The following is a 16,060-nucleotide window of genomic DNA, read 5'->3' on the forward strand; positions in this document are numbered from 1 at the left end:
GATTGTTTCATCTTGCTTCCTCTATAACAGCGTCTTGTAACTCTTTGATAATCAGATCAACGTGGTGATCAATTGTTATGTAAATCACTAGTCTGTCTGGTGTGCTTTCGAAGTTATCTCTATCCAGAAGAGCGAAAAGACTGTGAATATCCTCGATCATTTGAAAATCAGAGTGATAAGTCGGGCGGCCGGTGGAAAGATCCATATGCTTCCGGATGAGAGTCAGTAGTGCTCGTTCGTTTCGTGAGAACGGAAGTGCAGATCCGGCTAAGGCGTTATAAACCTTAGAGTAAATGATCTTCTGATCTCGACAGAATCTTATCTCGAAAATAGTGCGAACTACTGAATTATGCTCTCGTTGCCTTTCTTCGTGATAGATATGATCGTGAAGAGAATTGATAAAGTCTTGAATGCGTTCTTCTAGGATTTCAACATCATTGTCTTCTCTTCGGAGATAGAGGTGGTGCTCTTCTCTGATAACCATGATTCGTTCTGTTAAGCGTAGCGAAAAATCAATGGTTGACTTTTGAATGGCTTCGAGAATGTCTTTAAATTCATCGGTATCATTGATGAAGGTAATCATGTCTGCATGTGTGGATATAACCGGAATTTGATTTGAAGAAGAGTCCGGCTCCCCTTGATCTACTTCGGTTGGAGAGTGTGAGTTAGTCAGAATGTCTTCGTGATGCTCTTCCTCATCATCATCGGTATCCGGTTCCTCTGAGGATGCGTCTGGTGAACGGGTTCCTTCAGTATTCCGATTCTCTACTTTGATACTTACAGGATCAATTTCTATATCCTTAACCTCAGCCTTATCGTTCTTCTTTTTAAAGCGAATGATTAAACTGTGATCTGCCGTTTCAAGCCTCATTATTTCTTCATGACGCTCAGTGCTTGGAATGGGTGTTGTCGCAGTTTCTTTTACGTCTTCCATTTCCTCTTCCTCTTCAGATTCCTCCTTTTCCTCTATTTCTTCGCTGGAATCCTCTTCTTCCATTTCTAGGTCGTCTACAGACTGTGATTCGACACCCATATCGATATCTCGGCTGGTGGTAATGACTCATCATCAGAAGTGATCCGTCTGGTGGAAATAGTAAACATCTCTGCCTGTCCAGAAAGATCGGTTGGTCGGTCAATTTTGAAGGTAACGCTCTCCCCATGTGATCGTAAGATCATGGTTTGATTGTACACATCAATGACAGTCCTAGCCGTATTCATGAAAGGTCTTCCTAACACTATTGGGGTGTGTAGGTCTTTCTTAATATCCATTACTACGAAATCCGTAGGATACAAGAATTTGTCGACTTTCACCAAGACGTTCTCAACTATGCCCTTAGGATATCGAATTGTATGATCGGCAAGTTGGATTTTCATTTTGGTTGGTGACAAATCTCCTAACTCTAATCTCTTGTAGAGAGAGTAGGGGATTAGGTTGATACTTGCTCCTAAATCTGCTAGCGCATGAATGGTTCCAGATTGGTAGATTGAAAACGGGAAAACAAATCGACCCGTATCTCCTAGCTTAGGTGGTAGAGAGTTTCTGAGTAATGCAGAGCATTCTTCACTCAGTGGAATTTTTTTAGAGTCTGGTATCCTCTCCTTTGTAGAAAGAAGCCTTCGGATGTATCTCTTCTGGTTGGGAACTTTGGACATAGTGTCCAAGAATCTTCCATCTAGTTTGAAGGAATCAAGCTTGGATGGTTCTTCTTGTAGCCTTCCAGGATAAGGTATGCGAACTGGAGTTTCAGGGGTCAGATTCTGAGTATATGTTGATTTGTTCTTGAGCCTAGTTGACCTTCTCCGTGGTTCTTCCCCTGGGATTACGGAATCCATTTGCTTTGCTTCTTCTATGTGGGGATTCTGGATAGTATTACTTGGCAATCTTCCCTGCGGTCGGGTTTCAAGGCGTTGTGATAACTGTCCGAGCTGTGTTTCCAAACTTTTGAGCAGAGCCAATTGATTTCTCATTAGTATCTCCGTCTGATCTTATCTGGTTGCAGTTCTCTGATTTAACTATTGTTATCCTTGGATGAACTGAGTTAACTGATCATCAGCTCCGAGAGTGGGGTTAGCTGCTTTTATAATCTGGGTGGAAGGGGAATTTTCCTCAACTGGGGGACCAGTGAGTGGAAGTGGTTGATCGTAGGTCAATTGAGATTGTTAGGCTGGATAAGGTGGATAGCGATAGCGGAAAGGTTGATCGCTTCGCTGAAATTGATTAACCCTTGGTGGTTGATTGAATCCGGGATTTGGTGGACGAGCTGGGTATTGAACGTAACAGACTGAACCGTCAGGGTTTTCGTACTCAACTTGATAGTCTTCAGTAGGTTGCGGGTTAGTACAATTAACACAAGCCTGAGCTTGGTTAACCTGTTGCGATTGCGTCTTCCATTCTCTGAGTTGCTTGGCAAGAGATTCCATCTTATCTGTGAGGGATTTGATGGCCTCCGTTTGATTGTTAAGTGCAGAGAGTGGGGCAGATGATGAAGTTGTTTCACCACTGTTCCAGTCATGATGATGCATCATCATGTTCTCGAGAAATTCCCATGCTTCATCTGCGGTTTGGTTCATCAGATTCCCTTGAGCTGCTGCATCGATCGTCATCCTATGATTTACCGTAAGACCATTGTAGAAGGTACAGATTTGGGATGACCGTTCTAGCTGGTGATTAGGGCACTTCTTCAGCAGGGTTTTGAAACGCTCCCATGCAGTGTAAAGAGATTCATCATAACTTTGTTTGAAGTTAATGATATCATTCTTCAGTTTGGTTTGTTTAGAAGGAGGGAAATATTTGGTTAGGAATTTAGTCGCCATCTCCGTCCATGACGTGATGGAATCTTTTTCCAGTCCTTCAAACCAAGTTTGAGCATGATGAGTGAGAGAATAGGGGAACAAGTATAGCCGGACTATATCTTGTCCTATCCCTGGCTGTTTGTAGGAGTTCGAAAGAGATATGAATTTATCAAGGTGAGAATTAGGATCGTCATTCGGTAATCAATGAAACTGACAGCTATTCTAAATGAGCTGGATGATGTGATGTTTTAACTTGAATGAGTGTCCTTGAATCTCTGGAAATCTGATTGATCCTCCTCGACCTTCAATCGAGGGTTTCGTATTTTCTGCTAAAGTAACGCGTAACCCCATTTGGTTTCTGATTCGCGCTTCCTTGCGTGCTTTAGAGATTATTGCGTCTGGATCAGGTACGAATAACAACGGCCCTGGTCTAGATCGGGTTTGGGTCATACACTAGGTATGCCTTTTTGTTTTTAATTTTCGCAAATAAGCTAAATTATAATAAGCTAAACTAAACTAATCTAATTCTAAGGTAATCTAATTTAATCTAAGGCAATCTAAGGTAATCTAAGGTGGTCTAATCTAAGGTAAATTAGAGTAATCTAAAGTAATCTAATCTAATTAACTAACTATCCTATGGTGGAATATGTTTTTGGTTCTGGCTACTGATTCCCTGGTATTTCGGTAACAAAGTTCAGCACAAACTATTCAACAAACCAAGTGGCCAGGCCGACTACAGAGAGGTAGGATCCTTTTGGTCCCAATATAATTGGCGACTGTTCGGAAAATCCAATAACTAAGTCCGAGTATAATTGTCTTTCTTAGACACCACTAAATGCTTGTGAATAACTTTGATTGAAAACAGTATTGCCTGATACTAGTTCCCCGGCAGCGGCGCCAAAAACTAGTAGGTCTCTTGATATGGCCGAAACGGACAGTTTTTATTTGCGCGGTGTCGTTAGGCCGCGGCTCACCAGGATCAGCCACTCGTGGGAGAGGGTACTATTTTAAATTTATATTTAGTGGGGCCTAAATCTTACTACTCCTTATAAGTAAGGGAATTATGACCTAGAGTCGTATTTTTGAGATATCAGTAACATCGAACCTATATTGTAGCCTAAGATAGTTAGGGAGTAGTGAATATTTATTTTGGGATTTTCTAATTTATAAGATAGATAAAGTAAATGCGATATAATTTGTAATCCAGATAAGGTTAAGGTAAGTGCATACTATGACTTCATCAGTTATTCTGCCGAGATTATGGAATGTTGGCTCATGAATAGGCAGAGGCCTTGTATTCATTACACTGGTCCTAAACGCCCCTATCATAAGACATGTCACTGGGTACTGCGTTAGGCTTGAAGATTCTGAATAGACAGCAACGTCCCATACCCCCGATGCCCGTGCAGTCTGACTACAGGCATACACGTTCAGACGGCTCATCCAATTGAGAGACTCGGTTGGGTGACGTATTAACATTCCAAAATGGTCTAAACTTTCTTAAGCATAATAGAATATATGGTTTACCATATCCGAGAGATGTGATGTGTTTCAATGCTTTCGTTAATGATTGGTAAAAGATAGTTAGGCCCTTAAAAAGAGTTCAACCATAAAGAACACCATGGCCAAGTCAAGTCTGACTTCCATGAACACGTTCGGTTATCCTAACGGTCCAATCCTTTATGTGTCTAAACAAAAAGTTCCTTAATTAACTAAGAATCCCTCAAGTGGGGTGCAATTCTTGAGACCGCGTTATGGTGTAGTGTACTGGTCAACACTAACCGTGTTCCATGGCCTTACTTAGCAGAGGTACAGCTTACAACAACCGCTGTGCTTCAGCGTGCACGTACGAAGTTTATATGCTTGGTGACTACACCAGCATGGTCTAGGACCGACAATGTACTAGGGGTCTAGTCAGATGTTTCACTACGAAAGAGTCCTCAGTCTGAATCCAAAGCTTGATAGACTTACTACAACCGGTGTGCCTTAGTCGATCTTACGTTGTATCCGACAGACTTCTCTTACCAAGGGGTGACACAGATAATGTACTCTGAATCGGGGTTCGCGACTTCCCAATAACAGAGCCTATAACTACGTTCTATTAGTTGGAATAGCGATTGAGTTTAAAGCATAATCGGAAAGCATTTCAACAGCATACACAAACCATAATATTATTTCGGCATTATAGCTGCTTACATCATAGCATACACTAAAGATAACTACTCGCTAATCATGGCAATAATATCATAAAACATTATATAAGATAAAGGATAGAAGTACCAGTAGATTAAACGAGTTCCGAATACAAAAGTGACAACTTCAAGACTCCAGACTGCTCCTAATACAATCTTCAGCGTTCACCTCCGGGTACTTAATTTCCCGCTCGGAGGTGAGAAGGCCTTGAAAGTATGACTAATATTGTACAAGAGAGAGAAAGAAGTGAATTGAAGTGGGTGTTGGAATGAATGACAAAGACCCTTTAAATAGACTTGGAATTTGCCAGCATACGCCTGGCAGGGCGTATGGCAGCCCGTTTTTGGCAGGCCGTATGTAAGGCAGGCCGTATGGTGGCTCGTGTATGGTAGGCCGTTTCCATACTGACAGGCCGTATGGCAGGCCGTATGGCTTGCTGGTCAGCCTTGATTCCTTGGATCGTAACTTGATTTCTTGTCTTTCACCGTTTTCGCTCTAGAATCTTCGTTTTAGCTCCGATTCTCTTGATTCTTTTTGCACTGCCTTCGTAATTACTTGTTCTTCAATTCTAACCGACGAAGTGGGTATTTTGCCGACAAAGTTCAAATCTTTCTTGTTTTTGGGCCTTAATACCTGGGTGAAAACGTGACTTTTTAGCCGATATCATCGCCCCCTATAATTAAACGTTCTTCATTAGGGAACCTCCTCACAACCTCATCTAACGATTCCCAAAAACTTCTATTTTCTACTTCTCCTAAACCTACATGAGGTGCGTAGGCGCTAATCACAATGTAAGTCTCCTCCTGAATTATTAACATAATCGATATAATCTTATTGTTGTACCTACTAACATCCACAACAAAATCCTTATAAGGGTGTCCTATAATGATGTCTACCCCGTTTCGTGCAATCTTAGAACCTGAAATGAACAATTTATAGTCATTTATCTTAACCAGCCTCGGGCCTTTCCATCTAGTCTTTTGCATACACAATATGTCCACCTTTCGCTTAGGTAAAATATCCACAACCTCAAAAGATTTACTAGTTAGAGATCCTATGTTCCAGCTCCCAACTCTAATCCTAACAGGCTATTCCCTCCTCTAGGCCCTCTACCCCTTCCCGCCCCTAAGCTAAAAGGACATGACCTCACGTGACCATATTGTATGCATTGATAACCATAAAGGCATAAATTCAATGTTAAGATTAATAGATCCATATATTTATATTTATGTATTGATAGGTTGTGTAGTGTATAACTCATCAATACATTAGATCCATTAATTTTAATGGCTATGATTAATGTATGCCTTTTCTAGAACCAATTAAATTATCACAAACTTTTCAACTATATCATTATATGTATTTAATAAACTCATTATATGTATATCATTATATATATACCTACTTCACTAGTTCTATATTTATATATGAAAAATGATAAACGTAGCTGTTAAGGCTATGTTTAAGCATTCCATATATAAATTAATACGATATTTATAATTGATTTTGTCATGAATAACACTAATACTAAAATTATACAAGGAAAGTCGATATTAAAAAATGAATATTTATATTTTGCAATTAATCCAACAAAATTTTAAAATTTAAATATGGTATGCTTAAAGCCTTAAACGCAGCCCTAACATTCTACATTATATTATCTTAAGAAAAGTGAGAAAATATAATGGACATATTTTATCAATAAGCGAAAATTCCAAAATATTTGAAAACAAATCATCAGCATTGGTAGAGCAAATTAATCTCGTAGCTCACATGGTAGACGAAACAACACATCAAAATAAAGCATTACCTCAAAAGGTGGATATTTTTTTTGAAGAGCTAAAATGCATAAAATTCTAACCTATTCGAAACCCTAAAAACGTGAAATAGACTTGGACATGACTCTATGCCCGTTTTTCAATAACAACGAACTTATCCCGTGGTTGTAACTATTTGGAAGCTACTTTTCAAATTGTGGAACCTGCAAACGATCTACTTTTCCAACTTGGTCGAAGTTTTTTTCTGATAACCAATCTTTTGCTAATACTTTGAATGGTAAAATTATTAGGCATGCAACAAAGTGGGTATGTGGTTACTTTATTTGGAAATATAGGAAACACAAAACCTTTCGCAACAAGCTTTGGTCACCGGCTACAATCATAACTGTGATACAAGTCCAAAGCTTTAATTGAATATCGAAAAGGTTTAACAAGACATCGTTAGAGTGACATCAATAGTTAATAAACCCTGATCATTGTCTCGTCAACGAATCATCTCACAGGAGTTGGTTGATCATCATAAGCCTCAAATAACTCCAAAAATATTGGCAGTGTGGTGAGATATCATTTTTGTTAGGGATGGCTCTCACGGGTAACACGCATAGATCCTTTATACTCACGACCCGCCCGTCAAAAAAAAAAAATATTTACTCGTCGGGCCCGATCTAGCCGTTAACGAGCAATTTTATTTGCATGTGCCCGCGACCCACGAAAACCCATGACCAGCGAGCATGCCCGCTAGATAAATAAATATACCTATTATCTACGTTGTGCCACGGGTACCCACGACCCGCGGGCAAAACCACAAATAACTATGGATTTACATTGAAAATATCACTATATTAATGCATAGTTAAATATATATGCGGATTAACGGGTATACCCACGGATTTTTTTAATGATTATCACGGATTCACGTGTCGCATTTTACCCGTCATAGTATTATATATTCACGACTCGTCCGCGACCTGTCAACGTGTACAAAATTTTACCTATATCATACCCACGGGTACTATTTTTAATATTATCCGCCCATTACGAGTACGGACCACAAATTTTTTTCCGCCTTTGCCATCCCTAGTTTTGGTCAATAATTGTCACACCAAAGATAACATATTTAGTTTTGATGTATAGTCCAAGTGTAAACTTCACTGGTAGTATTCAGTAGTGGGCTTGACCCATCAATAACTTTGTACATTTCATATAACCCGTTTAATCTTTTTTCTTTGTATTTCAAAAAAACTTTAACTATATAAACATGAATTTTCATAAATCGATGAAAGAATCAATCAAAAGCAAACGGCAACATACCAAGCCGAGCAAACTAAAAGAAACAAACACGAGATCAGTACAAACCGGCAACAAAGCCAACTAAAAAACCCAACAACATAACATAAGACACTACAAAAGCAAATGACACAACATACAACAGGAGAAAAAAGAGAAACAAAACCAACAAACACAACTCGCAGCAAGAGAGACCTACTTTCCTCTCCCTTTCGGGCCATACTTCAAAATTGCAAGTGTAGTGACACGAACTTTTTCATGATTATATATATTAAATGAAATTGATATTTACATGATTAATTGTTTTCAACATGTTAAGTAATCAAACTTGTTAGAACTTGATTAATTGAAATGAGTTTCATGTAGACAATTGACCACCCAAGTTGACCGGCGATTCACGAACGTTAAAACTTGTAAAAACTATATGATGACTCATATATATATATATATATATATATATATATATATATATATATATATATATATATATATATATATATATATATATATATATATATATATATAGTTAACATGATATTATGATAAGTAAGTATCTCATTAGGTAATTTAACAATGAGTTATATACATAAAAATGAGACTATTGAATAAAGAAACTCGAAACGATATATATAACGATTATCGTTATAACAACGTTTAATTAAAATAAATACAGTATTGAATTAAGATATGAACACACTATGTTTAACATGATAAAATTATAATTAATTATATCATTAAGTGTATTAACAATGAACTACATATGTAAAAACATGACTACTAACTTAAGGATTTCGAAACGAGACATATATGTAACGATTATCGTTGTAACGACATTTAAATGTATATATATCATATTAAGATATATTAATACATCATAATATCATGATAATGTAATAATTTAATATCTCATTAGATATAACAAACAATGGGTTAACAACATTTAACAAGATCGTTAACTTAAAGGTTTCAAAACAACACTTACATGTAACGACTAACGATGACTTAACGACTCAGTTAAAATGTATATACATGTAGTGTTTTAATATGTATTCATACACTTTTGAAAGACTTCAAGACATATATTAAAGAAACTTCTACTTAACAAAAATGCTTACAATTACGTCCTCATTCATTTTTATCAACAATTCTACTCGTATGCACTCGTATTTGTACTCGTACAATACACAGCTTCTAAATATATTTACTATTGGTATATACACTCCAATAATCAGCTTTTAGCAGCCCTCATTTAGTCAACCAACATGTGGACCTAACCATTTGGTAACTAGCATAAAATATCTCACAAAATTACAAACTAATGTGACCTTAAATGAAGACCTAGTTCACGTTTTTCATCATCATCATTATCACTTTCATTTTTCAACATTCATGCACCAAACACATCTCTCTCTTGTTTTCTCTTGATGTTCTAAGTGTTCTTCATCATTTCCTTCATAATCTACATCAATCTAGCTCATAAATCCTAACCTATATTAACTTATAAAACAACTACTCAAGAAAACTTCAAGAACACTTTCATGTTTGCAAGTTTACTTTCAAGCTTTCTAATCCATTCCAAGTAATCATCTAAGCTCAATAAATCTTTCTTATTTACAGTAAGATATCTTTCTAATACAAAGTAATATTCATATTCAAACTTTGATTCAATTTTTATTACTATAACAATCTTATTTCGAGTGGAAATCTTACTTGTTTTCGTGTCATGATTCTGTTTCAAGAACTTTCAAGCCATTCAAGGATCCTTTGAAGCTAGATCTATTTTTCTCATTTTTAGTAGGTTTATCCCCAAAACTTGAGGTAGTAATGATGTTCATAACATCATTCGAATCATATATATAAAACTATCTTATTCGAAGGTTTAAACTTGTAATCACTAGAACATAGTTTAGTTAATTCTAAACTTGTTCGCAAAAAAAAATAAATCCTTCTAACTTGACTTTTAAAATCAACTAGACACATGTTCTATATCTATATGATATGCTAACTTAATGATTTAAAACCCGAAAACGCGAAAAACACTGTAAAACCGGACATACGCCGTCGTAGTAACATCGCGGGCTGTTTTGGGTTAGTTAATTAAAAACTATGATAAACTTTGATTTAAAAGTTGTTCTTCTGGGAAAATGACTTTTCTTTTGAACATGAAACTATATTCAAAAATCATTGTTAAAATCAAAGTGGAAGTATATTTTTCAAAAAGGTCATCAAGACGTCATTCTTTCGACTGAAATGACTACCTCTTACAATATTGACTTGTAACCTGTATTTCTGACTATAAACTTATACTTTTTCTGTTTAGTTTCATAAAATTCAGTTCATTATGAAACCATAGCAACTTGAATCACTCAAAACGGATTTAAAACGAAGAAATTATGGATAAAACAAGATTGGATAATTTTGCTTGTTGTAGCTACGTGAAATTTGTAACAAATCTATACAAATCATAACTTCACCAACTTATATTGTATTATGCATGTATTCTAACATATATTATGTAATCTTGGGATACCATAGACACGAATACAATGTTTTGACATATCATATCGACCTATCTATATATATATTTCGGAACAACCATAGACACTCTATATGCAGTAATGATTGAGTTAGCTATACAGGGTTAAGGTTGATTCTAAAATAATATATATACTTTGAGTTGTGATCGAGTCTGAGACTTGTAGACACTGGGTCGTGGATTGATTCGAGACAATATATATTACTTTATTTCTGTACATCTAACTGTGGACAACTAGTTGTAGGTTACTAACGAGGACTGCTGATTTAACAAACTCAAATCATTAAAACGTAATAAAAATGTTGTAAATATATTTTGAACATACTTTGATATATATGTACATATTTGTTATAGGTTCGTGAATCGACCAGTTGCCAAGTCTTACTTCCCGACGAAGTAAAAATCTGTGAAAGTGAGTTATAGTCCCACTTTTAAAATCTAATATTTTTGGGATGAGAATACATGCAGCTTTATAAATATTTTACAAAATAGACACAAGTACGTGAAACTACTTTCTATGGTTGAATGATCAAAGCCGAATATGCCCTTTTTGCTTGGTAACCTAAGAATTAGTAAACCAGTCTACTAATTGAAGCGAATCATAAAGATAGATCTATTGGGCCCAACAAACCCCATCCGTTGTAGCGGATGCTTTAGTACTTTGAGTTTTTATATCATGTCCGATGGATGTTCCGGAATGATGGAGATATTCTTATATGCATCTTGTTAATGTCGGTTACCAGGTGTTCACCATATGAATGATTTTTATCTCTATGTATTGGATGATGTTTACGAAAAATGGAAATATGAAATCTTGTGATCTATTATTACGATTGATAAATATATAGGTTAAACCTATAACTCACCAACATTTTTGTTGACGTTTTAAGCATGTTTATTCTCAGGTAATTGTTAAGAGCTTCCGCTATTGCATACTAAATTAAGGACAAGATTTGGAGTCCATGCTTGTATAATATTGTTTGAAAACTGCATTCGAAGACATTTATTGTTGTGTAATATTATTGTAAACCATTATATAATGGTCCTGTGAGAACGCTATATTTTGATTATCATTATTTGATAATCGTCGTAATATTTTAAACCTTTATCGATAAAATAAAGGTTATGGTTGTTTTAAAAATCGAATGCAGTATTTGAAAAACGTCTGATATAGAGGTCAAAACCTCGCAACTAAATCAATTAATATGGAACGTTTATAATCAATATGAACGGGACATTTCAGTTGCTATCATAGCGTTGGTCTTAGAGAACCATAATTTTGCATTAGTGTGTCTTACCAAGTTTGTTAGGATGCATTAGTGAGTCTGGACTTCGACCGTGTTTTCTTCAAAAACGATTGCTTAACACTTTTTGTTGGAAACTATATATTATTAACATGTAAATATTATGTGATATATTAATCTCTTAACGTTTTTGATATTGTGTGATAGATGTCTACCTCTAGTACAAATCTCATCGACTAACCTAATAATAATGAAGAGTCGAATATATTTTGGGAAGATTCACAAATTCCCGAGGAAGAACCGGAAGAGGAGGAACCGAAAGAGGAGGAACCAGAAGAGGAGGAACCGGAAGAAGAGGAACCGGAAGAAGAAGAGGTTTTGAAGGATGAAATATTAATACCTACAGTAAAACGATTAAATAAAAGAAAATCCTCAACCAATGGACCAAAGTTAAAAATGGTCAATGGTGTTTCCGCCAAGGAAGCAAAATATTGGGAAAATTACCAATTTTCTGATGAATCGGATCCCGACGAGGATTTTGATGATGTTATAGAAATTACCCCAACTCAATTTAATAAGGCAAAAGAAAATAATAAGCGAAAGGGCATTAAAATAGAGAAACCTGATTCCGACCCCGATGAACTTTATATGTATCGTAAACGCCCGTATTTCTTAGATTTTAACAATAATCCGGGAACATCTAGGCCACCAGGTTTTTCTAAACCATTTGTGAAAATGACGGCTCGTATTAGAGGATCACCATGTATCCCTAGGAAATTAGCCAAACGAACTAAGTCCGAAGAAGAAGAAACGAGTGAGTCAAAATAAAGAGTTGTAATCATGCTGTGTAATATATGTATTGTTGTGTGCTTGTACTTTTAAGATATATGTAAAAATTGCTTGTATTATTTGTTAATTATCTTTTACGAATCTAATCCTTGTTTATTGTACAGTATAAAAACAAAAATGAACGTTAAGGATAGACAACCAAAAATTTTAGAAGACCTACCAGGGAATATGAGTGATGAAATCTTGTCTAGAGTCGGGCAGATTCATCAGCACAATTATTTAATTAGTTTGTCAAACGTTTGAAAGACATTCCAGGCATGCCTTAGTTTATAAAAGGCTTTCTTTAGAAAGATGGGGCATATCACATTGGGGAGACTTTAAGTTACGCCAAGTTTTCTTTAAGGCATTTAGTGCGGGAAATCTAAATGCAATTTTACGCTACGGGTTACGAACCTATTTTGACTCAACATATCCCAAAATAGGACTCTGATCTTTAGAAAGAGCTTCTAACAAGCAACATAAAGAAGCATGTTATGCTTACGGGTAAATAATATTCGATTCTCATCAAATTGAGAAAAAGAATATTGGGTTGCAACTTTTAAATAAAACATTCTCACAAGTGACGGACTCGGTAGTTGAGGTGAGAAACAAGGTTTTTAGATTGTTACGCGACTGTTGGGCATTAAGTAACCCTCATCCTTTTGACGACATTATAACATGCTGCCTAGCCAACGGTTACAACGGTTATTTTCACAAGATCAAGGATGGGAAATAATACCAGTAAAACCTGAATGCATGACTTGTTTATGGACTTATGAATTACGTGTCTTTATTTCTTTTACTGAACGACTTGCGTATTAACTAGAATTGCCTTTATAGCTGTCGAGTATCAAGGTTAGTATGTGCTATATTTCATCCTATATGTATAATAGTGGTATTGTATGTTTGAAAAATATTGTATAAAAGTTTGAACGTGAAATATTATTGTAATAAGTTTTTCATATAGAAGCGTAGTAGTTGAATTGTATAGTAGCTACTAAGTATGAACTTAACGGGTAGGTACTACCCGAATTAAAACTATAAAATGCTAATATGAAGAAAAAGCTTTTATAAATAAGGTCATATTATGCTACGAAATACTATTGACTACTCTTAAATTCTATATGATTAACCCAATTCTTTTGGCTATTTTTGAAGGAAATGGCACCGACGACTCGTCAGAACTTGAACATGAGTGAGGAAGACTTCCGTGTTTTCCTTGCTACAAACATAGCCGCAGTACAAGCCACAATGCAAAATAACAACAATAACTCTGGTTCTAGCAGTAGAACTAATTCCACAAGAAATCGTGTAGGATGCTCCTACAAAGAATTCACTGCCTGCAAACCTTTGGAATTTGATGGAACTGAAGGTCCAATCGGATTGAAACGGTGGAACGAGAAGGTTGAATCGGTGTTTTCCATAAGTAAATGTACTGAAGAAGACAAAGTAAAGTACGCCACGCATACCTTCACATGTACTGCGTTAACATGGTGGAATACCTATCTCGAATAGGTAGGACAAGATGCAGCTTACGCACTACCTTGGTCAGTATTCAAGCAATTAATGAACGAGCAGTATCGTCCCAGAAACGAGGTAAATAAGCTCAAGGTAGAGCTTAGAGGATTACAAACGCAAGGTTTCGGTATCACCACATACGAACGATTCACAGAGTTGTGCCTATTGTGTCCCAGAACGTTCGAAGACGAAGAAAAGAAGATCGACGCATTTGTAAAAGGGTTACCGGAAAGGATTCAAGAAGATGTGAGTTCACACGAGCCCGCCTCCATACAAAAGGCAAGTCGAATGGCTCACAAACTAGTGAATCAACTCGAAGGAAGGATTAAAGATCAGGCAGCCGAAGAGCTAACATGAAATAAGTCAAGAGAAAATGGGAAGAAATCAGTGACAAGAGTCACCAATACAACAACAACAATCACAACCACAATCGTAATAACTACCCCAACAACCGCAACATCTGTAGAGACCCGTCCTAATCCATCCGGACGAAGTCCATATCGATTATAAACGATTCACAACAGTTGATTACATCGCGAGGTACTTGACCTCTATATGATACATTTTACAAACATTGCATTCGTTTTTGAAAAGACAATCTTTCATTACATCGAAAGTTGACGGCAGGCATACCATTTCATAAAATATCTAACTATAATTGACTTAATAATAATCTTGATGAACTCAACGACTCGAATGCAACGTTTTTTGAAATATGTCATGAATGACTCCAAGTAATATCTCTAAGATGAGCAAATGCACAGCGGAAGATTTCTTTCGTACCTGAGAATAAACATGCTTTCAAGTGTCAACCAAAAGGTTGGTGAGTTCATTAGTTTAACATAAATAATCATTCATAATTTTAATAGACCACAAGATTTCATATTTCCATTTCTCATAAACATACGTCCCATGCATAGAGACAAAAATATCATTCATATGGATTGAACACCTGGTAACCGACATTCACAATATGCATATAAGAATATCCCCATCATTCCGGGATCCTCCTTCGGACATGTGATAATGCTAAAAACGAACATATATTTCATAGCATTATCCCTCAAGAAAGACAAGCTTTTAGTTGCAATTGTCCTATTTACAAGTGATATTCGTTTAAATAATAAAAGATGAAGACAAAAGACAGATTCGACGAATTGAAGACGCAAACGACCAAAAAGCTCAAAAGTACAAAGTACAATCAAAGAGGTTCAAATTATTGATGAGAAACGTCTCAAAATTACAAGAGTACAAGACGCGAAATGCAAAGTACAAGATATTAAATTATACGCAAGGACGTTCGAAAATCCGGAACCGGGACCAGAGTCAACTCTCAACGCTCGACGCAACGGACTAAAAATTACAAGTCAACTATGCACATAAATATAATATAATATTTAAATAATTCTTATAATTATTTATATATTATATATTATATTATTAAAAACCGTCGGCAGAAAAAACAAAGGCATGTGAGCCTCTCTAGCTGGCCATGCGATCGCATGACCTTGAAGGGCAAAGCTCATGCGATCGCATGAGCTCCTTTTCCAGCCCACATGCCTATAAAAATTCGCATTCTGGTGAACATCATATATCATCTTTTTCCTTCTTCATCATACGTAAATTATATATATATATATATTTTAATTTTAATTTTAATTTTAAATCCTAATAATAAGGGTATGTTAGCGAATGTTGTAAGGGTGTAAGTCGAAATTCTGTCCGTGTCACGCTACACTATTTTTAATCATTGTAAGTTATGGTCAACCTTTTTAATTTAATGTCTCGTAGCTAAGTTATTATTATGCTTATTTAAAACGAAGTAATCATGATGTTGGGCTAATTACTAAAATTGGGTAATTGGGCTTTGTACCATAATTGGG

General features: G+C 36.0%; 1 non-coding gene across 1 annotated transcript; it reads left to right on the plus strand.

Moving 5' to 3' along the window:
• Nucleotides 1–2,659: 2,659 nt before the first annotated feature.
• Nucleotides 2,660–2,766, plus strand: LOC139856324 (small nucleolar RNA R71). Its single transcript, XR_011761813.1, has one exon. It is a non-coding gene; the product is annotated as a small nucleolar RNA R71 (small nucleolar RNA).
• Nucleotides 2,767–16,060: the final 13,294 nt, after the last annotated feature.

Source organism: Rutidosis leptorrhynchoides, chromosome 6 (assembly GCF_046630445.1).
Source record: "Rutidosis leptorrhynchoides isolate AG116_Rl617_1_P2 chromosome 6, CSIRO_AGI_Rlap_v1, whole genome shotgun sequence".
Classification (NCBI taxonomy): Eukaryota; Viridiplantae; Streptophyta; class Magnoliopsida; order Asterales; family Asteraceae; genus Rutidosis; species Rutidosis leptorrhynchoides.